This window comes from Aquila chrysaetos, chromosome 16 (assembly GCF_900496995.4).
Source record: "Aquila chrysaetos chrysaetos chromosome 16, bAquChr1.4, whole genome shotgun sequence".
NCBI lineage: Eukaryota > Metazoa > Chordata > Aves > Accipitriformes > Accipitridae > Aquila > Aquila chrysaetos.
In genome coordinates, this window is record NC_044019.1 from 20390838 (window position 1) to 20415722 (window position 24885).

The window sequence follows — 24885 nt, forward strand, 5'->3', positions numbered from 1 at the left end:
TTAGCCATAGGAAGAATATTAACAACTGAATTCAAGTTTGCTGCTAGAGGGAGATGAAACTGGTGCTTCAAACTGGGAAATACTGACCACTGTCATGACACTGTGTCTTTGTATGTCGAGACAGAGAAGTAGGACAGGGAGAGGACTGCTGCTCAGCACTCTCTAGTTTTAGTCTCTGTGTACCATCTGAGAAACAGCTTTGACATCGTTCAAGGAGATTACAGTTTAATGGGTGAGAGGTATGCAGCAATAAAGAGCTGCAGCAGCATGCTTATGTCTGTTGTATAATAATAATAATAGTAAAAAAATCTGTCACGACACTTACAAAAATTTGAAGTAAAATAGCAGAGAAATAACCTGACGTTTTGATTGCTGGGATACTTTTCACCCCCCAAAAGAGAATACAAATTCTAATGCCAAAAGTGCTTGGAAGTGCTACTGTGTTTATGTGCGCAGAAAAGCACTCATTAATAGAGTTTTAGTGCTCATGTAAGTGAGAGATTAATGGCCATTGCCAGCCCTAGAGAGTTCAGCCAAGACTCTTGCAAGTTTCTGCCAGTGTATGTGAAAACGCCTCTATTCATCCAGCCTTTGTCAGCCAGTCCCTTAGGAAGAAATTGTGCTGAATCATGCAGTGCTCTGCGATGCTGACGAGCAACTATCACATTCCTATGCAAATGGAGAATAAAATCAGGCCTGAACTGGAGGTTTCTGTTCACAGATGAAAAGCTGGACCTCTTCATGGCATCTTTCTTAGGAGCAACAAGAAATGCAGAGTTATTTAAAATACGACTTTGGCAATTCTGCTCTACCAAATACTGGTCTGATGTCAACCCAAGTTTTCTTCGGTTACAGGACTTGGGTCAATACAGAGTCAAGCTGGTGGGTTTTTTTCAATTTTTATGCAAAAACACACTGCTTTATGAGCATCTAAAGACCATGTTTATTTTTAATGTAAGTTTTTTTACAGTGTTATTCGTCTTCCCTTTTTGAGTTAGGTAGCTGTATATATATATATATAATGCACATACACTGTTCCCTAGTCACAAGGAGTTTATTCTTCCCACAAATGCTTGCATCCCTGTAAAAATGTGGTATTTCATTTGTGTATTTTTTCTGGCTCATAGCACTCCCAGCACATTAGAAAAAACAGAACAGCCCAAAGACAATGTTTTTGCATAGTTATCACACAGTTTCAAATGTAAGATGTCTAAAAGTTAGTGTAGCTAGTCCCCCTTCAAGAGGCAACTTGCAGAAGTAGGCGTTTGTTAATGGGTAAACTGTTCTGGCCACTTCTGTTAGAAGTTGTTTCTCTACTGTGCAAATTATCTTACATTGACTCTGAGTAGAAGAGTTTCTGAGTGTTTGATTACATTAATCCTGCCTTTCCCAGAAAGAGATGAAAATGACTTTTTTTTTTTTTTTTTTATGACAGATAGAACTCTGATTTCAATGGAACAATTTGTCTAATGTAAAGTAATAAAATAATGAATGACGGTATCAACGTTGCTCTGTGAATACAGTATCCTGATATATTTGTCAAGCAGTGATTAGTCTTAAAAAGCCTGCTGACTGACTTCAATTAACTAAAGGATTTACTGCATTATAGGGGTTTCTAAGAATTCCCTATAGGCATTTTATATTTAAAACCAGTACACAGCAGAAGTCTAAACAGTACACAGTAAAGATAAAAGAAATGTGTGTTTGTATACCTGATCTTTACATTAAGAATATGTCTAATATGGACATTGCAGAACAGAGACGCAGGTCAGCTCTTGCAGGGGAAAAGCAAGGGCAGTGTGGAGCCGCTCCCTACCGCATCTGGCACCTGAGCTGATACGAAGTGAGTTGGTATGTATTGCATGATATTACATTTCAATGTTCTGTGCACACATGCTCTCAGAAAAGACAAGAAAGGCATACACAGTCATAGAATCATAGAATCATTTAGGTTGGAAAAGACCTTTAAGATCATCGAGTCCAACCATCAACCATGCCCACTAAACCATGTCCTGAAGTGCCTTGTCTACACGCTTTTTGAATACCTCCAGGGATGGTGGCTCAACCACTTCCCTGGGCAGCCTGTTCCAATGCCTGACAACCCTCTCAGTAAAGAAATTTTTTTCTAATATCCAATATAAACCTCTCCTGTTGCAACTTGAGGCCATTTCCTCTCGTCCTATCTCCAGCCATCTGACAGAAGACACCAGCACCCACCTCACTACAACCCCCCTTCAGGCAGTTGTAGAGAGCGATCAGGTCTCCCCTCAGCCTCCTCTTCTCCAGCACCTCAATGTCTTTCCTGTAGCGAGGGGCCCAAAACTGAACACAGCACTCGAGGTGCGGCCTCACCAGTGCCCAGTACAGGGGAACAATCACCTCCCTGCTCCTGCTGGCCACACTATTTCTGATACAGGCCAGGATGCCGTTGGCCTTCTTGGCCACCTGGGCACCCTGCTGGCTCATATTCAGCCGGCTGTCGACCAGCACCCCCAGGTCCTTTTCCACCGGGCAGCTTTCCAGCCACTCTTGCCCAAGCCTGTAGCGCTGCGTGGGGTTGCTGTGACCCAAGTGCAGGACCTGGCACTTGGCCTTGTTGAACCTCATACAGTTGGCCTCAGCCTGTCCAGATCCCTCTGTAGGGCCTTCCTACCCTCCAGCAGATCGACCCTCCCTCCCAGCTTGGTGTCGTCTGCGAACTTGCTGAGGATACACTCGATCCCCTCATCCAGATCACTGATATAGGTATTAAACGGAACCGGCCCCAATACTGAGCCCTGGGGAACACCACTTGTGACCTGCTGCCAACTGGATTTAACCCCATTCACCACAACCCTCTGGTCTTGTCCATCCAGCCAGTTTTTTACCCAGTGAAGAGTACACTTGTCTAAGCCATGAGCTGCCAGCTTCTCAAGGAGTATGCCGTGAGAGACAGTGTCAAAGGCCTTGCTGACATCCACAGCCTTTCCCTCATCCACTAGGAGGGTCACCTGGTCATAGAAGGAGATCAGGTTGGTCAAGCAGGACCTGCCTTTCGTAAACCCATGCTGGCTGGGCCTGATCCCCTGGTTGTCCTGCACGTGCCATGTGAGCGCGCTCAGGATGAACCGTTCCATAATCTTCCCCGGTACCGAGGTCAGGCTGACAGGCCTGTAGTTCCCCGGATCCTCCCTCTGACCCTTCTTATAAATGGGCATGACATTGGCAAGCAATAATCATAACATTTAAAGGCAGAGGATTGGAAATCACTTGATTAATTTAGACACATAGCAATGGAAAACTTTTGTCACCTGTTATTCTTGTGATAGGCATGTACAATTAAGGCTTTGAATGCTCTGTTAGAAAAGTAAATATTAATCATGTTATTAATATAAATCAGAATTAATTGTGTATTTAAATTATAGCTATATCAATATTGAAACTGTGTAAAGGAACACTTCAGTAGGAGATACTCTTTGCCTACAAGCCTTTGCATGTGCTAAATTGTATCAGTAAACCTGAGCCTCCTATAATTTTCCAATTTCAGAGCACTTTGCAAAAAAAATTACCTATATCTTCTGCTCTTTCTTTAAGACAGATAGCTAGTTTTATGGCCATTGTACTGTATTTTATCCCATAACTGTTTAACACAGAAATGTGAAGATTAATAAACGACAAACGGAGGCAGGTTTTTCTCCTCTCCCTGCCTCCACTCTTGTACAGATGTACACAATGCACACACTTTGCAGTGCAGCACACCATGCTAGGTTGGACATTTAAAATTTTTTTTATATGCAATGTTTAAGAAAGACTGATGTATTTAAAATATATATTATCATAAAATACATTTGTTGCACTTGCTACTTTATTCTATTAATTAATTTCTGTGTGGACACTTGTAAGCAGTATGAATATAAATTTGAACCAGAGTTGTATAATGTTGCCCAACATTCAGAGTTGCTGTAATTAAGGAGGATAAATGGGCTGATCTAAGGCACAGTTGACTGATTGATAAGTACTACCTAGGTGTAGGGATAGGTATTGATTGGGCTTATACAATAGAGATCTTTGGTGGGTTTTGTTTTTGGGTTTGTTGTTTTTTTAATAAAATGACAAATTGCAAGTCTTCCCTGTATCCACATGAATGTTGGATTTATGGAGTTGGCAGGAACCTAAATCCTTCCATGCCTATCATCTAACTCAACAACATGTCTGGCTCAGTGTTCTAAGATTGGTCTATGGATCTCCCTGAAGGAAACCAGTGTAAAAATGTACTCAAGTGCACCCTAAACCCCATCTCTTTTCAGTTCTGTATTGTCAATACACCTGATAAAATAGAAATGTAGATCATCTTCTTTATATCTGCTTTCAATACAAGTATATATTGCCATTTTAAGGCTTTTAAATTTTAAGCAAGTGTTCTTCTGCAACAGGTTGAACATGTTTGTTTGTTTGGTAATGCCCATAGGAGAAGCCTAAAGTTTGTAACTAACTAACTGAGGTGAATTTGCTGTAAGAAAGAGACAAATACGTCTCTTTTCCTTCCCCTACACGTGTATATGCATAAAACCAGTGGCAAATAAGAGTTGCAAAGCAAATTCTAAACATGAGGTAAGTTCCAGGTGACGCCCTTGAGAGCCCCACAGGGTTGGGGAATCCTGCTTTCGCTGGCTGAAGCAGACAGTACTTTTCTGCCATAAGCCTGATCAGCCTGCTGACAATTCCTGTCACATAGGACAGAGTGAAGCAAAGTACTAGATAGTGTCTTGCATCCTAATGTTTTCCCTTTTCTTTATTTTTGTTCTATTTTCCTTTTGTTAGCATGATTTGGATCTTCAGCTGTAGGGATGCCATATACTGAGCAGCATAAGAAAATGCGCTTTTTCCTCGGTTTTTTTTTTTTTTTTTTTTTTGTGTGGTTAGTGGGAGGTTTTTTGTTTGTGTGTGTTTGGGGTTTTTTGTTTTAGGCTAAAAGAGCACAAACATGATTTTGTTTTGCAAGTTTTTTTCCCTAAGTGACAATCTAGTTGCTATCACTGCTGGGGGCGGGGGGTTAAGAAAGCCTTTGACAAAGCAACAGAAAACTCGGCTTGCTGCAAGATGTATTTTTGAGTGTTGAATCAATACTGTTGTCTTCTGCTGATATCCCCATAAAAGGTAATAGAGCACACGTAAGGAAGGTGGTTGAGGAGAGTTACTGGGTAGACACAGTGAAAATAATATTTTGCAGTATAAAACTTTGAGGTTACTTTTGGTTTAATATTTGATTAGTATGCAAGTAAAAGAAGTAGAAAAAGGCAGCCTGAGCATATACTCTTTGTCTTTATGATACTAACAAGCTCAACAAATAAGACTATTTATAGGGTTGAGCTTGTACCGTTAGAATCAGTGTGAATTTTACTGCTGGATGCTATGTGTACTATATTTGTATAAGAAAGCCATTTGCCTCACCCATGCATAAAGCATTTTCCAGCAACACAAAAACCTTTTATATAAGGAGAGATTTGAACATGAAGAGCATCAGCACTTCCACTGCAAAGTGCAGCGTAGTGCAGAGAATCTCTTGCTAGCTCTTAAACTCACCAGGTTGGCTACTAGAAGTGATTCTAGTTTTAGCAGCACAAATGCAAATAATTTTTTCAAATACATTAAAACAATGTATTAGATGCTTGTTATGCAGCAGTGGAGGAAAAGCCAGCAGCCTGAAACATCTTCAGAAATACTGAATTTGTGCAGTGCTTCACGGTTATCCAAGTTCTGACTTCAGTTGTGGATAAAAAATAATGTGATTAAGTGAGCATGTTAAAGAGAACAGGAGAGCGTAAAATACTAATTGTTATGATAGCTGTTTGAAATAAAATTCTAATTCAGGTAGTCTTACATATTTTATGCTGGGGAAAAAAAGCTGATTGATTCCATGGATTTAATAACTATATAGAGCGTATGGTAGTTTGAAATAGCTTATACCTCTCTAGGTTTCTTCACAGAGCTGTATTAAGGTATACTCGCCCTAAGCCTAGTATTAGAATCTGGATACTAGATTCATTTGAGCATACTGGGATCTGATCTTGCTTGTGCTAAGGATAAAGCAACAGCCTTTTCACACAGGAAGAAAAAGGTGTAAACAAACACAAGAGAAGCCAGTCTAAGTCTGATGGCTGTCGGAGGTGGTAGGTAGTTGAGAGCACTGTGGACCACATTGCTACTGGTTTAGTGTCAGTTCTAGGTGGTGCTGATGATGTGAAAACACTATTTTTTAAAGCTGGGAGTTTAGCTGATTACATAGACCATGAAAACTGTGTATTTTAGGTAAATAGTAAATGAATTGCCTATTATACCTCTAGTCAGCAAAAGTGACATCATTCTTTTTTAGAGGCTTATACTACATCACATAAACACTTTCCAGGAGGAATACTCTGATTTATTCATCTTTAGAACTATTTGCTATTGATACAAATAACATTATGAGCATGAAACATATTTCACACCCTTGAACTTCCAACTCTGCACCTCCTGCCTACCAACAGCACCTACACAACATCTGGTTTATTGAATAAACTTTAAAATCATAACATCCTGAAAAGTGGACTAGCTTCAAAGAAAAGAAATTAAGAAAATTAAGATTTAAAGTTGAATGGAAAGTACTACTCTCCTAGAAGTCTGCAACTAACAGAACAAATTAGATGGCATATTTAGATGACATATATTATTAAGAAAACCATTTATGAAGTGATGCAAAAGCATTAGGACCATTACATGGACAACAAAGTTTTATGCGCAGGTATCAGCACCTGAACATAAAAACAGAATTTCAGAGTTGTGCAGAAGGAGGGAGGGAATCCTTCTTAAGTTCTGCTTAAATGCAGGGCAGGTAAGCATTTAACCTAATGAATAATTTAAATATGTGCATGTCCCCCCAAAAAACAGGGAAAAGGAAACTACAACAAAATGAACACTGAGTCAATGAAATTTGACTGACATCCATATAAAAAGTTGAACGGCGCTTTAATGCCAGGCTGGTTTTGTCTCTGAGCACCAAATCAGAGGAGGTGACAGTAAAAGTTTGGCTATTTTATTTCATAACAAAAGAATAAAGCAAGCCATATTTATTTCATAACAAAAGAATAAAAAATTCTTATACATTTACCTTTTGGACTACAAAAAAGGCCTGCATAACCACCTCTTACTTTGCTGTATGTAAGCTCTTAAAGTGGGAAAGTTGCCTATAACCAGCAAAAAGAGATGGATATGTAATTGCATACATAGCTAAGGGATTACATCATTACCACTGACATTAAAACCGCTACTCAGAACAAATGCTGTTCTAAAATATCATTCAGCTGAGTATTTTTAAAAAGCATTACAAAAGGAAGGGACTTTGCGCAGCACATCTTTCAGATGTTTTCACATTGTCATCTAAACATACCTGGATTGCTACTTCAGATAATAATGATATATTATTCATTAATATACCAGCTATTTGATTTAATACCTTCAGAATGGGTATACCTTAATGATATGATTAACAAATGTGAACAGGCTTTCCTCACTGAAAAAAATTCTCAGTTATCTCAAGTTAGGATTGCAATTTCTGAAAACTGCTGATTTGTGTGCGTGTTCTTTGCAGGCTGTCACAAACCAGTTAGGTGTGGTTATCTGACGTCATGCTGGCAACATTTGCTCCAGTTTAGAATAACTTCATGTCGCTTCTTAGACCGCTTACTGTGCATTTACAATCAAACCATGTTTCAGGAATCTTTTTGCAATATATGGCATTACTGGGTTTTATCCAGGCCAGGCTGACTACAAAGCCAAAGGACTAACTGTACAAATTCAGGAAACTTTTGTCTTCTTCACTTCCTAGGAGCTTTGGGACTACAGATTGTCTGCCCAGCGTAATTACAGCTATATTTACAAAGGAAATCCTATGGGAAGTTGTAAGAGCACTGTTGCTTTGCACCTCCTTTACACCTGGCTAATCTACAAAGCCCTGGCTGTGCCCTGTTTGTCCTGGTTTGCTATGAATTTAATTTATTCTGAGAATTATATTGCAGCAAATAAAAAAAATTTTTAACAAAAATTACTATGAGGCTATTTATTGGAATATCTACAAAATGTAGATACTCCCTCAAATTCTTTTCAAAGATTTTAAAACAGTGTTGTCATGCATTTCAAAACCATTTATTTCACAAGTGTCAAAAGCTTGGCATTGCATTTTACATTTCCCCGGTCCCAGTGTAATCTATGAAGATGTCCAACATCTTACCACTTGTATTAATAAAACACACATGCCATTTCATTCAGCGTCTATATCCATCAAACCTATATATCCCTTTTGGTGTCTGGATATGTGAATTAGAGTAAATGTTTAATTATCCTTACATTCATAACAATGCAAAAAGATAACAATTGAAAGTTTGAAATTTTGCATATAGAAATTTAAATAGCAAATCATTCCAGTTAGTGAGTATTTACACAAGAAAGAGGAGTTAGGTTTAGTAAGTAGACATATAATTGCATGAAAATAATGCATACATGATTACTCACAAAATTATAAAGGGAGATTATTTTGCCTGAAAGAAAGACAGCAGATGGTTGGGAAATAATCATAAAACAGTAACTACCAATGGGAGGAACATGTAAAGAAAACAAAAGGAAGGATAGAATGGGATGAGTAAGTTTGATTTAATTGGATGGCCATTAATTTCCATGAACAATTAGTATAAAGTTCTTGCAGTGATTGTTCTTAGTTAAAGCTTTTCTATGTTTTAATACCCAACTTTTTTCCTTGCCTAGTGACATTTGAATTTTAAATAGAAAGTAAATGGGAAGTGATAGAAAATGGAACTGCCATATGTGCTTGCTCTGACAAAAAAAATGATCGACACTTTTTTTTTTCTTTTCCAACAAACACATATGTTCTTCCTTACTTTTTTTTTGAGATTGAATTATGAATTTCTTAATGTGGGTGTCAGACCATCTGTCAAACAATGAAGTTTCCGTAAGTCTCAATAATACACATAACACTTAAGACATTAATTCTTTTTATAAGCATGATGTAGTTTTGTGATTAGGTTTTTTTAGTCGACACTTAATAAATGTATACAAATACAAATTCGCAGGTAAACACAGTACTTTACAATAGCATGTGACTTCATTTCTAAGGTAGAAATTTGCAGCCTTGTGCTGCTAGTATACAACCCAGCATTATTTAGTGCTGTTTTCTGTGACAAATAAGAGACTATGTTCTTTTCTCATTTAAATGGAGCTCTGTAGAGCCATTAAAATAGAGTAACCAAGTTGTGAGGGCAGTGGATGGTGTTGGGTTTAGTCATTCTTATTAAGTTCCTAAAATATTAATAAAATGGAAATTCATATGATTAAAGCTTTTATTGTATATTGATTATCCAAATATATACATGCATTTTGAACTCAATCACACCCAATCTCAAATTTAGATGAATTATAAAAATGATAAAAATGCCAGTTGTTTTATATGGCTTTTTAAAATTTGTTTTATCTGAGTTTTACTTCAAGTAGTTCTTTTGGTTTTGGTAAAACAAATATTTCTGCTTTTTGGATAAAATTTAGAATTTGTATTTAAAAAATCTAAAAACACTAGGAAGATTTTCTGTTTTCAGTGTGAAACCATAAATTTACCATTTAGATCCAATTCTCATGTGAAAGCTTTCATTTTGAAGTAAAAGCCTTTTAACAAAAGTGTTTTGATAAGCTCTGCTGATGCATAAACTGCTCATTCAACATACATTACTCCTGCATACAGCTGTCAGGAGTTTACTGATGCTTCTATGAAACTTCCAAAGCCCTTCAAGTCATACAAGCGGGGATGACCTCATGGTTTAGGGAAAATGGTCGTCCTTAAGACGGCACATCAACAGTGTGGAGGAATGATATACCGCAGGAAGGAAGGATATACCGCAGGAAGGAAGGATATACCACAGGAAGGAAGGGTATACCACAGGAAGTTTCCTGATCTAAAGTACAGTTTAACCATTAGCCAAATGCAAAGCTGGAGCACTCAGAATTGTTTTGCAGCTCCAGAGAGATTTATGTGTTTGTCTTCATGTTATCAAAAGTCACAACTGGCATTTTTCCCTATATATTTTTTTGTATATCAGATTGTCCTTTATGCATTACTTTTTCTGTTTAGATCAGGAGTTAGAATTCTTCTATTTTTGACAATATTAAACTTCACTGGATTAATCCCAGCTATCTATAAAATCATAGAATCATCAAATTGTTTGGTACACAAAATCTCCAAACTTTGAAAATATTTCCTAGTACTATACTGTCATTTTGTGGAAAGAAACTTCATTTACATCTGGATTGACAGATACTGGCTTTTACCCCATTTTGGGATAGACAGCACAGTGTGATAGTAGGAGATAACAAGAGAGGTAAGGATTTGTGGGGAAAAAAAACCCTCCAGAGATTTACAGAAAGAAAAAGTCAAGACACACATGCTGTAGTGGCACTATTGAAATAAAATGTTTCCATGCAAGAATAAAAATATATACTTTATAGAACACTATATCTGGGGGTGGGGGGAAGCAACAGAAATCATCAGGCTATCATCATATTCTCTTCCTGGGATGCATGTCATCAAAATACTTAAGTTAATATGACTTTTAACTGTAAGGCTCAAATAGTACATCCACGCTAGTAAAAGAAAGATTACACTTAAAAAAGCACAGAGCTACCAGAACATGGTATTTTAATTTCTTTTTATGGCTATATCTCTTTGCAGTAGTAGATACCGTAGAATGCCTAGAAAGTTCTACAAGAATTTATCGTAACTATCACAGCTTATGACTAACTAGATTTTTTAAAAGTCTAAACCCAGAAATGTTAATTATTAAAATTACACTCCTGTTCCCTTGTGAGCAGTTGACCATGGAACCTGAGTTTTTTAAAGACAAAGCATTTTCATCATCACCACATAACAAATACTCTGCAAGAAAGCAAGAGATCTCATCCAAAAAATTGAGTACATAAATCTGAACAAGATACTTACTTTAATTGACGTGCTTGCATTTCTTATACAGATAATGTATTTTTTCTCTAAGAACTGGCTTCTTTTTGCCTTTGTTATATTTCCTATGAAAGCTTTTACTTTAAAGAAGGTAATTTCTAAGAAAATATATTGGAATTTGACCATTTCTTAGTTTTAGGACTTAAGATAATTTTTTTACTTGTAATTAATGTAAGGAAAATATCACTTATTGTGGAATCTCTAAAGAATGAGCATTTTACATTTACATCTGTCTATGTGTTATATAAATTCAGGTCCTGATTACTTCTTGCAAGAGTAATACTGTTGGCCATGATACAGTGTGCAAATGCCAATTCATATGTGCTGCTTTCCTCCACTTCTTCCTGCAGTTTCACCATAATATCTCACTCTTAACTATTAGAAATTGTTTTGCATTCCAAAAGGCTTCAATCCAAAAATGTTCCCACCACCAGTCTGAGCTCTGCATTCTGATTTTGTTCTCACTGCATTTCACTGGCTTCCACCATGGCTTTCGCAAAATTTTTGTTCATCCGTTTATGCTTTACATGGCATCTCAAATAAGGTCAGTTTCTGAAGAAATAATGAGCTACCAGATGTTAACAAGTGATCATAGGAATACTGAGATCTGTACATTCATTAAACTTGGTCAGATGTGGATGAGTTTTTCAACTCATTGATTATCAAGTCATTTTTCCAAAAGATGGCAATACAAGACCTTCATAGTTAAACAGCTGTTATAACATTCTAACCACAAGTAAAACATTGCATGAAAATTTCAATCTGAATACTTAGCATGCAGTGAAATTAAACCAATTGAAACCAAGGTATTGTAATCAGTATCCTACAAGGTGAACTGTAATCGATACATAACATTTCCCACATTTTGCACTTGTTAAAAAAATGAATCCATTGATCAAATTCACTCAGACAAGAAAATGATTGAGCATGCTATTTCCCTCTGTTCAGGCAAATCCTGAAATCACGTTCTACTATTCTATGCCAGCAAATAATTGTAACGTGATGACACTGTGCAGCATCCCCTAAGAGCACAGAGGGACAAGTATATACGGGTGTTTTAGTTGAGACCAGAGGTGCACTTCTGAGGTGGATTTCCCATTGTGCTTTGGTTCATATCCCGGAGCAATCTCCGAGTGCAGACCTGATTTCTTTCTGATCAGTCTAGCCTGGAGCTTTTTCCCTGCGGTCCCGCTGCTGGCAGACAGCCACGCTCCATGCGCCCAGTGCAGTGGCCACCCAAAGCAATCTTCCATCCCCCAAATTTGTCACTTCCTCAGCACTGTTTCACTCTACAGATCTGCTCCTGTTGCAGCATATTTCTTACAGATGTAGATAGCTTAGGTAGCTATCATTATGAAGAGTGTTTGTGGTTATAAATACATAGTCTATAGAGATTGTAATGCCTTCACTGTAGAATTAAAATAGGGTTTTAAATTTAGACAAGACATACCTCACACAAAATCTTCTTAAAATATTCCCAGAGCGCCTATTTAAGGCAAAATATGGGCCATACAATACAACATTACAACTTTTATTCTTATAAAAGTATATCTGTAGTTGTTGAGAGCCACTTAGGGATTTAAAAAATACTTTCAAGCATCTCAAAATTTAAATCAACTCATCTGTCAGGAGAAAAGCACATCATAATTCTTCAGAAAAAAACTCATATATTTTCTTTTAGGATAACATAGATCCAGTGAGATGGCAAATATAACCACATTTCACTCATCCCACTTCATTACAATGGCAAGTCACTGAGAATAAATTTGTAACTCAGACAGTTCATCAGCCTATTCCTTGGTTCAATTCTTCATGCTTTAGCTACTGGCAATTTTATATCCTTTTATTTTCAGTTGTTCATGATGACTTGTTATTAATGAGACAGGCTTGTATAAACTTAATTATTTCTTTGCTGGAAGTTTTATTTTCCTGGATGCAGCTGTTATTGATTGAAATCATGTTATTGTGAATTCAGTGTACTTCAGGTACAGTGATGTTGCTGTTATAATGGCAACGACTAGTTTGGTTTTTATGGCCGACTTCCCAACCATGTGTTAGCCAAGTAATGTTCACACTAGTGTGGTCAAAGATATGTTGATATCGTAAGGTATTAAATGCAGTTAACAACATAACATAAGCTATTTCCCCCCCGCCCCCAAGAATCCCTAAAATGGTCGTTAAGGTTTGCTTCAGGCAACAATTTGACACTGTCTTAGCATGTTAGTTATTTAAGCTTCGTTTTTGATCAGTTTTTCTTTTTGAACTTTTTGTGCTATCCACTTTACTGTATGGAGAGAGGCTGTACTCTCACAAATCATATTTATGTAACTACTTACATGAGGAAAGTCAAATGTATGAAATTGTCCCATATGCTAAATGAATAGTTACACACCAATGAAATTATTTGCACCTTAGCTTTGGAGTAAATCAACTAACATTAATGGCATTACCATGCACACTGACAGAAGAATTTATCTGTACTATAGATATTAATTGATTTTTTTTAAAGAAAATACTCTAAAATTGAAGGAATATTGAACTTTGTGAGTAAAGATCATGTCTCCATGGAGCCTTACAGTACTGTTTTGCTGCTTCTGCGTTAGTACTGCTATTAATTCTATAATGCATTCTATATAATGATTCAATATGTAATATATTCTGCAGGGGCCATACTATTCACAGTTCTGCTACTGTATTAAAGGAAAGAAAATGTCTTTCAAAAATCTATTGTAACATCAAAACATTATTGGTGTCCAAAATAGCATGGGTTTTTTTTAGAACAGGGCTGTGAGCTCCTCTGTGTGTGCCTTTCACATCCCAGCTCCCTAAACGCAGAGCCACCGAAGTTCCACTCTCACAAACGCTCTGAAGTCACCAGTTACACCCACAGTATAACAAATAGTTGCCTATGTGACCTACCTTATTTTCTTTTCATTAAAGTAATGTCCCAGTCCTTCAGATGTCTTCACCCTTTCCTCACTAAGAGATTTAACAGCTGCTTGGCTTTATAGTACACTTTTCTTTTATAACAAGAGAGTTAACTACACTCACTTTTCTCTGTTAAAAGAAACTTAAAGGTAATGCAACCACATGCACGTCATAAGGGGTTCAATGGGTTAAATGCAGCTATGGAAGGATACGTAAACGTATAAAGCAAGAAAATATCTGAACCTTACTTTCTTAAAAGTACAGAGGAAGTGGAAGATAAATGCAGCATTCAACCAATTAGGAGAAAATGTCTAACAAGTATGCAAGAAAAATGAGCATTATAAGGAATACAAGGAGTAGCAATAAATAATAAGCTTCCTTATTTCTATATAACCCTCTGCTGACTCTTAGTCACACTAGGTGAAATTATACATGCATGATTTATTTTTCAAATCATTAGGTGGAACTGTGTTTATAAGCAATTTGTATAATCAAATGTTAATGATATACAGTGGATAGATGATTAAAGGACTATGATATGAGGTTTTCTTATCACTTTGGAGAAAACAACAAATAAAATTTAAACTATGCCCATTACAGCTGGTTAATTGCAGTTAATGGCAGTATTTTGCCATTCAGAATGCCAGTTAAACCCAAATACAAGTATGCGTGTTCAAACATCTTTTTTTTAATTCTCAGATGGGTAGTCTGAGGACTTGATTAATTAAGCAATTGAATAATTTACTCATTTCTAATGTATATTTTTATAAATTACATTCTGATACCAATATCAGCTATTTACGGGCAGTGCATTGCATGGCAGGACAGGAAATCATTTCAGCATTCGTAATGGGATTGCAAAAGAGTTACATCAACTGAAAATGGGCAACTAATCTCAGTATTTACTCACCTAGACATCACACAAAACAAAACTTTTGTGACTACATAATATTTTAAAAGAACTACAGGTACAATTTCATTGCATATGATATATTTTAAGAAGTGGCTGGATAGGAACTGGAATGACAGCAAAATTCAAAACCCCGTCTACTGAAGTTGATTAAAGAAAGTTAGTAGGTACTTTTCAATGAACTTTAGTTTGTATGCTATGAGGAGTTTGGTGTGGTACTTGTGACTAATTCTATCAACCCTTAATAAGATGCTCTAGGAAGACTAATTCACAGAATTAACTTACAGATGTTGTCAGGCCTCTAGTCTCCAGGGCTCTGGGCATTTAATTATTTTTTTATCTAAAGCCTCTCTGTTATCAAAGCTGAAAGGTGCATTGATTTGAATCTTCCCCTCTCAATGCTGATTAATATAGATTTAGTAGAGAACAGCATTTGGCACTGCCATTGGGATTCTGAGTTAGATACAGCAAACGCCTGGCTCCAGAGGAAAACAGAAAGCGAGGATTTCTGTTCGGGTTTGGTGCATAGGTGGCTCCACGCTGACCCAGGTGATGGCAGCAAGTTAATGAGACATGCGGCACATCCTCTTGCTGGCACAGAGCAGCCCGGGAGAACGGCTGTGCAAACAGGGGAGATAATTTCATAATGACACGACTAAATGGACCATATTTTCCTTATGTGGATTTCCTAAACAGTTAAACAAACACTACCAGCTCTGAACAAGTCATGTACTTTCTGGCCCTACAAAAAGTGTAGCATTCCCTACAGAATTTTAAAAAAAACCAAAAAAACCCAAGGCATTTCTGTAGAAAGGTCATTTAAGGTGCAATTATAGCATGTAGGCGGTTGAGGTGGTTTTATTTTGGTGCATTCAAGCAGCAGCTGATGCAAGACTTGGCAGCAAAGGTGTTGGTGTGAGTTTGTGCCAGGGACTGAACACATGTCGGGGGCTAGCCTTGTCTGAAGGCTGCGCAGCTGCACCTTCTCTGCTCTTTTTGTTCTCGCTGGCTCAGACCTGTGCTGCTGTCCCACGTAATTTCAGCACATACCAACCCTATCTGAAATGCCTGAAAAATGTAGCTGGCATAAACTGCTTCATTACTTTAACCTTAATATTTATAATAATTAACTGCAGCGAACCATCTCAAAATTAAAGCATGATATTAGGGAATAAGCAAGTTGTTGACACTAGCTTGGTTTTACCAAAATCAGAGGCAACAAGTAAACAGGGAGAAACAAAAATCTTTTTTTTTCCTCTAGTAAGATCACTGATCGAGGCCATGAAGCTGCTCTGCACATCTGTTTCTTTTTCCTTCAACAGTCTCCGCATTAAGCTCTCCAAAACAAATTACTCCAAATGTAGGTAGCACAACAAGGTACTTATTTTGAATATAGCCTATAAATATTTTGTAATATAGGTCTTTCTTATTAAAGGAAAAATGCCAGCTTTAGTTGTGACACGTATCCACATATGCAGTTTAGAATAGAATAGATAATTCAAATAGATGAATAGGTAAATTAATTTCTCAAACTCTCCAGGTAGATAGGTATAAAGATCAATTACATAAATCCTAAAAAAGATTACTTCTGAAAGACTTTCAGAAAATCTTAGATTCCTCAAATAACATATTTATTTTATAGGACAACACAAAAGGAAAAGTCTACTTGAAATCTTCATTCTAAAACACTACTCCATTTATTATGAATGTAATGCAAATGTATGTAATTTTGTCCTATTTCCAGCACAGAGAAATTAAGCAAGTAATGGAAAATCAATTTCAAGTAGACCTAAGCAAATTATCATTTACTTTTAAAGTGCATTTTGGGGTGAACAGAAACATTGTTTTTTAAGTTGAATTCAGTAAGTATCAGTCAATAAAGAAGACAAATCTAAGTGTTTAATTTTCAAAAATCACCTAATTCATGCATCCTATTTTAGGTAATGTGAAGGTGTTTAAAAAAAAAAAAAAAAGGCTAAAAACCTGGAAATAGAACAAAATATTTTTGTTGGCCAGGAACAGTTTCTCTTCCAAGGCAGCCAGGGAACTGAAAAAGCTATTGTCATTGCATAGGTGCCACAAAGTAGTGTCAGAGTGATTTCTGACTAATGAGAACATGCAACTGATGTGTACTTATTCCACACTTACCCCTTCCCCATCTTCCAAAGCTGGTTAACTCAGTCTTTACCAAACATTTTAGAGATTAATCTCTTTCAGAGAACTCTTCTGTCTCTCCTCCCTTTTCTGGAGGGAAAAATCCTAGTGATTGCTTTCTTTCTCTGGCCAATAAATGTTTAATTATTCCATGCAAAATATCAAGGCTTGAGCTAGAAGAACATGATATGTGACAGTAAAGGGCTCTCACTGTGTAGATTGCTGGTTTGAATTTTACATTCAGAGGTAGGCGTTACCATTCAAATCTCATCAGGAGGAAAAGAGAATTAAACCTAGATCTTACAAGTACCAGGAAAGTCTTCTCCACCTTTATTTTGCTGACCACATGGGTGTGTAGCTGACTTAAAAGTTTTATATGAAGATCAGTCCCTTACTGATAAAACAGGCAGGGCAACAACTAAATTATGGAAGTAAATATGGTTTAGTTGTGATCTGTTGCCTAATAGAGGTCCTCTTACCCTTTTGAAAATGTAGTGAGCTTTGGGAACACTGAACTTTGGTTGTATTTTTATGCATTTAGTAATGTTACTAATAGCTATTTAAGTATGTAAACACTTCGGGAACAGAAGGTTTGGGAATTAGGTGTTTACAGCAAATGGTTGCCTAAATGCCTTTCAATGTCCTTTTGTAAATTAGCCTCTCTCTGTGAAGTTCACAAAAGTTGCAACATGTGAGAATGTCAACACAGGGGTTCAGCAACACATCATGTTTACATGGATAATGCTCATGTTTCAGCTCTCTGCCATCGGATGGAACTGATTAGATAATATTGGTAACATTAATGTAGTTACAAATTGTTATTAAAGCTGTTTTCACTGCTGAAGACTTCTTTTAAGTATACAACTGTATACATAACCTTTTACACAAGGATATTTATCAGTGAGACACCACCACATTAAGGCTGTGTGAGCTGTAAAGAGTAGAATATCAGACACAATAAATTGAAGTCTTTCACAATGAAGCATAAGATAAGGAGAGGGAGTTATTTTATTACATTTCAGAAGACAGTGAAGAGTTCCATTTCTGACTTAAGTGGTTGTCCATCTAACAACATCTAAGTAATCATTCAATGATCTAAGTATAGAGGCTACTTTAAGGAAGAGACGTTTTGTGGGCACAAGAATAGCAGAAGATTACAGGAAAGTAAAAAAACCCAAAAAGTAAAAAATGTAAGTAAAAAGGAAGTAAAATGAAAAACAAACGAACACTGAAACCCCAAACAGATGAAATTCCCTACTCCTCTGTGGCTTGGCTTTCAATTCCCAAATGCTGTAATGAAGACTCATTGATCATAGCAAATTCACTGCAGGATCAAAACATTCAAAAAACATTTTTTGCTCAAATTGTGGCAAAAGAATTCTGGAAGAAAGCAAAGACTGAAAGAGCTTTCACTCAAGAATAAAGGAAGAAAAATGCAAAAGAGTATGTCAGCATTTTTTTCTCCAGCTAGTATGATCCATCAACTCAAATGTATTTTGGATCAGAGCATTTTTCATTTCCCATCACCTTTCTATAGAATCCTCTTCGTTTGATTTCTGGAACAGTCTACTTTGTTGCCCAGTTTAGTCATTTTATCTGTCTCGATGCTGAAAACCATACTTGGGAACATCCTGTTGCATTTTATGATATCCTCCCTGCAAGCCAGGAAAAACAGCCCTAATATCTTTGTAGTCAGAGAAAAGATATCAAAGATACGTAAAACTTGAAATGGACAGGGATTGATGGGATAATTTGTAGGGGATGATGAGGTAACCATACTAACTTACAAACTGTTTGGACTAAATTGTGCTATTCATCTGAAGTATAAAAGAATAGGCCTCCTTTTCCGCTAAGCTTCACTTTCGAGTGCTTACTGGAGTGTTTTCAGGTAATCTCCAAATAAATGGGGAAGAGCTGCTTAAGTGGATGAGAAAAAGACTAAGCTCTGCACACAGTCAAGAGGCACAGCAAAACCACAGGACCATGACTACTCGCACAAGCAACATGGAGAGATGAAATGGAAACAGGAGAGACATAAGGAAGGAGAGGATAATTTTCCAAACTTCAAATAGTTCAGAATTATAATCAAAAAAATGTTTATCACTTCAATGTGCACTAGTTGTAACTGAGAATGGACTGAGGAGGTAAAAAGGTTGGAAAGCAGTGGCGTTTTTGCATAAAAGAAAAAAACAAATGAGAGAGGAGTATGAAAAGTAATGCTGGTGAATATTTCAGAAAATAACTAACCTTTGAATGTCAGGTACTCTCACTATGCTAGTTTCCTAGATAAAATATCTTAAATTTTTGCATTGAAATATATTGCCTATAGGTTGACCTACTAATCTAAGATAATTAAAAAAACTGAAAAAAATTAATAATTAGAAAACACATGAGGTTCTTAGTAATAATTACAATCATACTGCTGGAGACCCCTATCCAAACATATTCTTTCTCCTAACTAGGGCTGCAGACTGAAACTTTGGCAGGAAAGGAATGGGAAATAAGCAGCTAATTTATGCAGGGAAGTGGGGTTGTCTTGCCAGTTTTTTAGAATCTGAAAGGTTTTAGGACAGAAAGTTAAAGATACTTTTTCAATGTTTTTGTTGTTGTTTTTTTTTTTTTTTTTTTTTTCCAAATTAAGATTGCCTTTTTATGTATCAGGAAAAGCCAGAATGAACACATGAGAATACCTGGAAAGACATACTATCTGTACCAGTATTTAATAATCTATAAGGTCTGAGTGTTTAATAATGGAATACATGACATACTGGAGAATAATTTCCATCCTACGTCTGATCCATGTTTGCATTTATCAGTGTTAAGCTATATGTACATGGAAGTCCATATTCCGCACTGTTGCATAGGGCTGAATGCCTTCCTGGTTTACAGGAACTACAAAAAATTGATTAGACAAAACAATTACCATTCAAATACTTCTCCCTTCGCCAATATTAAGAAAGAACCATATACTTATACGGGACATGTTTTTGAAATGTCAGAAACTACCCAGAGAGATGTCTATTAATGTGTGACTCCTGTCCAACTATCCATTTTCAATTCCGTTCTTTTTTTCCAGAGAGCTGAGAACTATATGGTGAAATTATATTCCTTGTTCTGATGCGGTGTCTTGGCTTGGAGGTCCTGCCATTTTGGAAAATCAGAGATCCACCTGAAGAATTTGCTTTCTCCTACTCCCCAACCATCACCCCAAACATACTGTTATATAAAAGAAAGTTACACGTATGATAATGCCTTTCCCTGATGGTAAGGAATCACAGAGGACATAGTGACCGTGAAAAAACAGGCAGCTGTAAAAACAGCCAGTGCCCTGACAACACTACATGGCTTGGATTTCAGCACATTAAAGGCAGTCCGGCTCATGCCAAGATGTGGAATTGACAGCTTCTCCTGTGCCCGACAACTGACTCTCCCCCACACCTCCCCAAAGGGTCCCGTTTTTCTTCTGGTGACTGACTCTGTAACTCACATTATGGAGTGGGACTAAGTGATCAGGATTTGTGCTTATTTTCTTCTGGTGGATTATCCCAGGAAGCTCTTATTTAGATTAAAGTGCTTGTTGAATGAAAAAGTGGGATGTCACAGTAAAGGTGTCTGGATTAGAAATAAAGGGATAATGAATACAGACCCCCCCCCTTCCCCCCCCATATATTTTAGGGAAGAGAATTCAAGGCAAGGTTTTTAAAGGTATTAGCTCCTGTGGAACTTGGTGCATACTATTTTTAAAAGTCTTGCCTTCTTTATCCCCAAATTATTCTGTCATGGCTTGATTATTTTACACGTGCCAGATATGCAGATTTGTATACCAGTTGTACTATCTGTATTTGCTGTATTTTATCCTCCATACTGCCAAAGGCCAATGATTTGCAGCTGGGTATGAAAGTAAAATTTGATTCTGCCTGAAACACGGCTGAGAGGAGGGGAGCAATGAGCTGTGCTCTTGTTTATACACGTAAGGTAAGAAAAACTACTTTCATTTGACAGCATGCTGTATACTAATATCATTACGCTCAAGGAAGAAAACATTCCCTGCGAGTACTTTAAAGTCAGAATTTCAGTCATGGAACTTGGTAATACAAGCATAAGCAACAGCAAAATGTTTTATTACTTGGTCTGGCACTCCTTCTCATGCTACCAATATTGCGCTCTCGGTTAGGCAACCATAAAACTAGTTCACAAAGATCACCCAAAACTGTCGCCTGCACGCAACAACTCAGGAGAGTTTTTTGCATGCTGGTGCCGTGGATAAGAAACTGATTGGAGGATAATGAAGACGAGCGATAGGAAAGAAAAAAAACCAACAGACAGACAGTAACAAAGAGCAGGCACATATAGGAACTGAGGAGAGGGATGATCTTGAAGGTCTTTTCCAACCTAAATGATTCTATGATTCTATTCTGTGATTCTATGATAAAAAACAGACAGTGAAGTATGGCAGGATATAGTTTCCACAGCATTATATTGTACTGGGAGATGACAGTATGTTAAAGTATATTAGCGTTAAATGTAATTAACAGAAAGCATTTCAGAAAATTACTTAGTGTCATTGTATCCTTCCCTGCTTAGGGCTAGCAACTTGTCTCAGCCCCTACTCTAACTTACTGTATCTGAACTTATGGCTGAAACCAAAGAACTCTCCCTGGGGAGGCACTTTGTGCCCACTGGATCTGCACTGAGAAGTCTCTATTTTCTTCTCCCTAAGCAGAAGAAAAGCTCCCAGTTATATTTCCCGTCTTATCTCTGGTGTCATAGACCAAAGGCTTTCGGCATCACCGTCAGATTTAGACACAGGCTTACACACTCCATGCCCTCAGTCTATACAGAGCTTGAAACATTACTTAATGAGGTACGACTGGCCTCAGGAGTCACAGCCTCATTGACCAGCATTGACAACAGAGTAGAAGAAAAGCTATTTAACTCCATGATGAATCCATGAGAGGCGCCCGGCCAAGACCATCCTCCCACACGTTATTAGGGGTGACCAGAGTGGAAACGCAAGGGCTCACCGACTGCTCAAGATGTGGGCAAGAATTAGCAGCTTGCCTTGTTGCAGCCTTTGTAAGGAGAGGAGATGCTGCAATCTCCCTCGCTGTTTTGGAAAGATGGGAGAGGACCCGGCAGCCACGGGGGCAGGCACAGTGCCCACCCTGGCTGGCTGGTGATTACCCTGCGTGGGCAGCGGGACTGGTGCCTGGGGCTGGGCTGAGCCTCGCTGCAGGCTCCCATCTGGTTTCTTTTCTCTTGGGTTTCCCCTGAAAGGGGTGAGTCTGACTGAGCTGGTGCCTGTGATGAGCAAATACCGAGCCTGTAAGTCTCCTCTCCGTGACAGCGTCTGCCACCACCTATGTGAATGTCCCTTGCACTCCAGCCCCATTAACTGTGCGTCGTTACTCTCGGATACCACATTGACCTGGGTAGCAGCCTGGTGTCCGCGGTGCCTCATCCTGGATTCTCCACAACAGCGTGAAAATCGATTAATACTCTTACACAAGTTTTGGAGGTAATTGTTCCCCTCCTCCCTCTGATTTTAAGTGTAATCGCTGTAACTAACTTGGTACTGTAACTTGGATAGGGTTAGCAATAAAAATCACTATATGGAATTGGGAGGTAAACTCTGAAGTGAGAACAGGCTGAATTTGCCAACTTTTGACACTTTAGGCCTCCAAAGATTGGCTCACTAGTATTGTGCATTTTATAATTGTTGTAAAACACATTTAGGAAGGTTTTTAGGCTGTGCTTATTATGACACACTGTAATGCCACTTTGGCACCACTATCACACTGTATTATACGTTAGATATATAACTAATGATTATGCAAAAGAAGATTATTCATGACTTTTAGTCAATTCTTGATTAGTAAGATTGCTATGTTATGCATAATAATAGATCAAATGTTTATCTTGAGGAGTCATTATCCAGTACTTGCACAATTCTAATCTAAATTCCAAGAAGGACCATCCGTAACAGCAAATGGGAAATTAACACCAGAAGTTAATAGCTGTTGAAAATTTTGTGTTCTTTTGAAACTTAGCTCATATTTCTAAATGGAATCAAAAAGAAGGACATCATGGCAAAATATAATAAAAAATTATTTAAAGAAGCCAAAAATCTAACACTACCTGTAAAGTGAAGGAACACAAAATCATAGAATCATAGAATGGGTTGGGTTGGAAGGGAAATTAAAGACCATCTCGTTCCAACCCCCCTGCCATAGGCAGGGATGCCTTCCACTAGACCAGCTTGCTCAAAGCCCCATCCAACCTGGTCTTGAACACTGCCAGGGATGGGGCATCCACAGCCTCTCTGGGCAACCTGTTCCAGTGCCTCACCACCCTCACAACAGAACATTTCTTCCTTATGGCCAATCTAAATCTATCCTCTTTCAGTTTAAAGCCATTACCCCTTGTCCTATCACTACGTGCCCTTGTAAAAAGTCCCTCTCTGGCTTTCTTGTAAGTCCCCTTGAGGTACTGGAAGGCTGCTGTAAGGTCTCCCCGGAGCCTTCTCTTCTTCAGGCTGAACAACCCCAACTCTCTCAGCCTGTCTTCATAGGAGAGGTGCTCCAGCCCTCTGATCGTCTTCGTGGCCCTCCTCTGGACTCGCTCCAACATTTGTTAGGGGAACCCTTGCACAGCATTTGAAAGCACAAATACCAAGATTTATTCCTTTTGATGTTACTGAGAGGTGAGAATTACCATATAGAAAAGGTAAGAATTGACTGGAAGAACATCTGGAGGATGTTGCAAAAGAGTTTGCAGGCATGTCTGTGAAAGAATATGCCTCGAAAGTATCTGAAGTTGTTCACTCTCAACTTTTTTGTGAAGTTTCTCAGTGCTGTATTAAACTAGCTATTATGACCAGGGGCAACATAGTTTAATTAGCTTTGATTTTTGTCATGTAATATATTCAGTGTATTTGAAAGATGATGGATTGAGACTCTGGAGCAGGAGATCCTCTCTCCACCTTTCTGTGAACAAAGTACAAACTCACTCTCCTGTCAATGCCAAAGCCTTCCAAGCACCCAGAGCAGTCAATTCCCAGTAGTATTGTTCACTTTGATATAGAAACATCATACATAAATGTTGCTTTAGGAAAGTAACTGAAATTGGAATGAAAAAATAAATGCCTTGTTTCAGAGACCTCACTGTAGTAGAACAGAGAAGTGGACAAAAGTGTCCATTTTGAAGTGTTAATTTGGAGTGAATAGAAAGAAGGCAGCAAGGAAAAAATGCTATCCACAACTACTACATAGCAAACACTACCAAATCCAAATACTGAAAATTTCGAGGGAATAAGACCATAAATAAAGAATTCCATTGCTGTCACCTTGACTGACCACTTGCATAACACCAGCCAAAAAAAGCCAAACCCACAATTCCTATGCAGAGCCTACAACTCTGTCTCAGGGTTAAAATATATTCAAGTGATGGAAAATCCATCTCATGTTCAGGTAAGCTGCTCTGAAGGTTAGTCACACTGTTAAAGCCTTTTCCCCATACCTTTAGTGAGAATTTCCATGTCACAAATTTCCTTAGCTTCCATGCTACGAGGGATTTCATAGGGTGTTTTTTTTCTAGATTAAAGAGGGATCAGCTATCAGAAATCTTTTCACTATTTAAGCTGTGCTCACCTCCTAACCTTTTTTTTTTTTTTTTTTTTTTTTTTGCGGGGGGGGGGGGGGGATAAACTGAACAGCTTAAGTCCTAAGCTGCTTAAGAGTTTCTAAGCCTCTTACAGTAGGGGATGTTTTCTGAAAACGGAACTCTTCTGCAGCTTTTTTCTGACTAACGTCCAAATTTTCACATACTTTCAGAAATAACGATGACAAAACCAGACACACTG

At 37.8% G+C, this 24885-nt stretch overlaps 1 protein-coding gene and 1 long non-coding RNA gene across 2 annotated transcripts in view; one reads left to right on the top strand and one right to left on the bottom strand.

Moving 5' to 3' along the window:
- Positions 1 to 21224, top strand: LOC115351467. Its single transcript, XR_003926817.1, has 3 exons — positions 1 to 882; positions 1755 to 1851; positions 20101 to 21224. It is a non-coding gene; the product is annotated as an uncharacterized LOC115351467 (long non-coding RNA).
- The window catches only part of SPON1 (spondin 1), a 203452-nt gene that overhangs the window by 10932 nt on the left and 167635 nt on the right, over positions 1 to 24885 (bottom strand). The window lies entirely within an intron of this gene.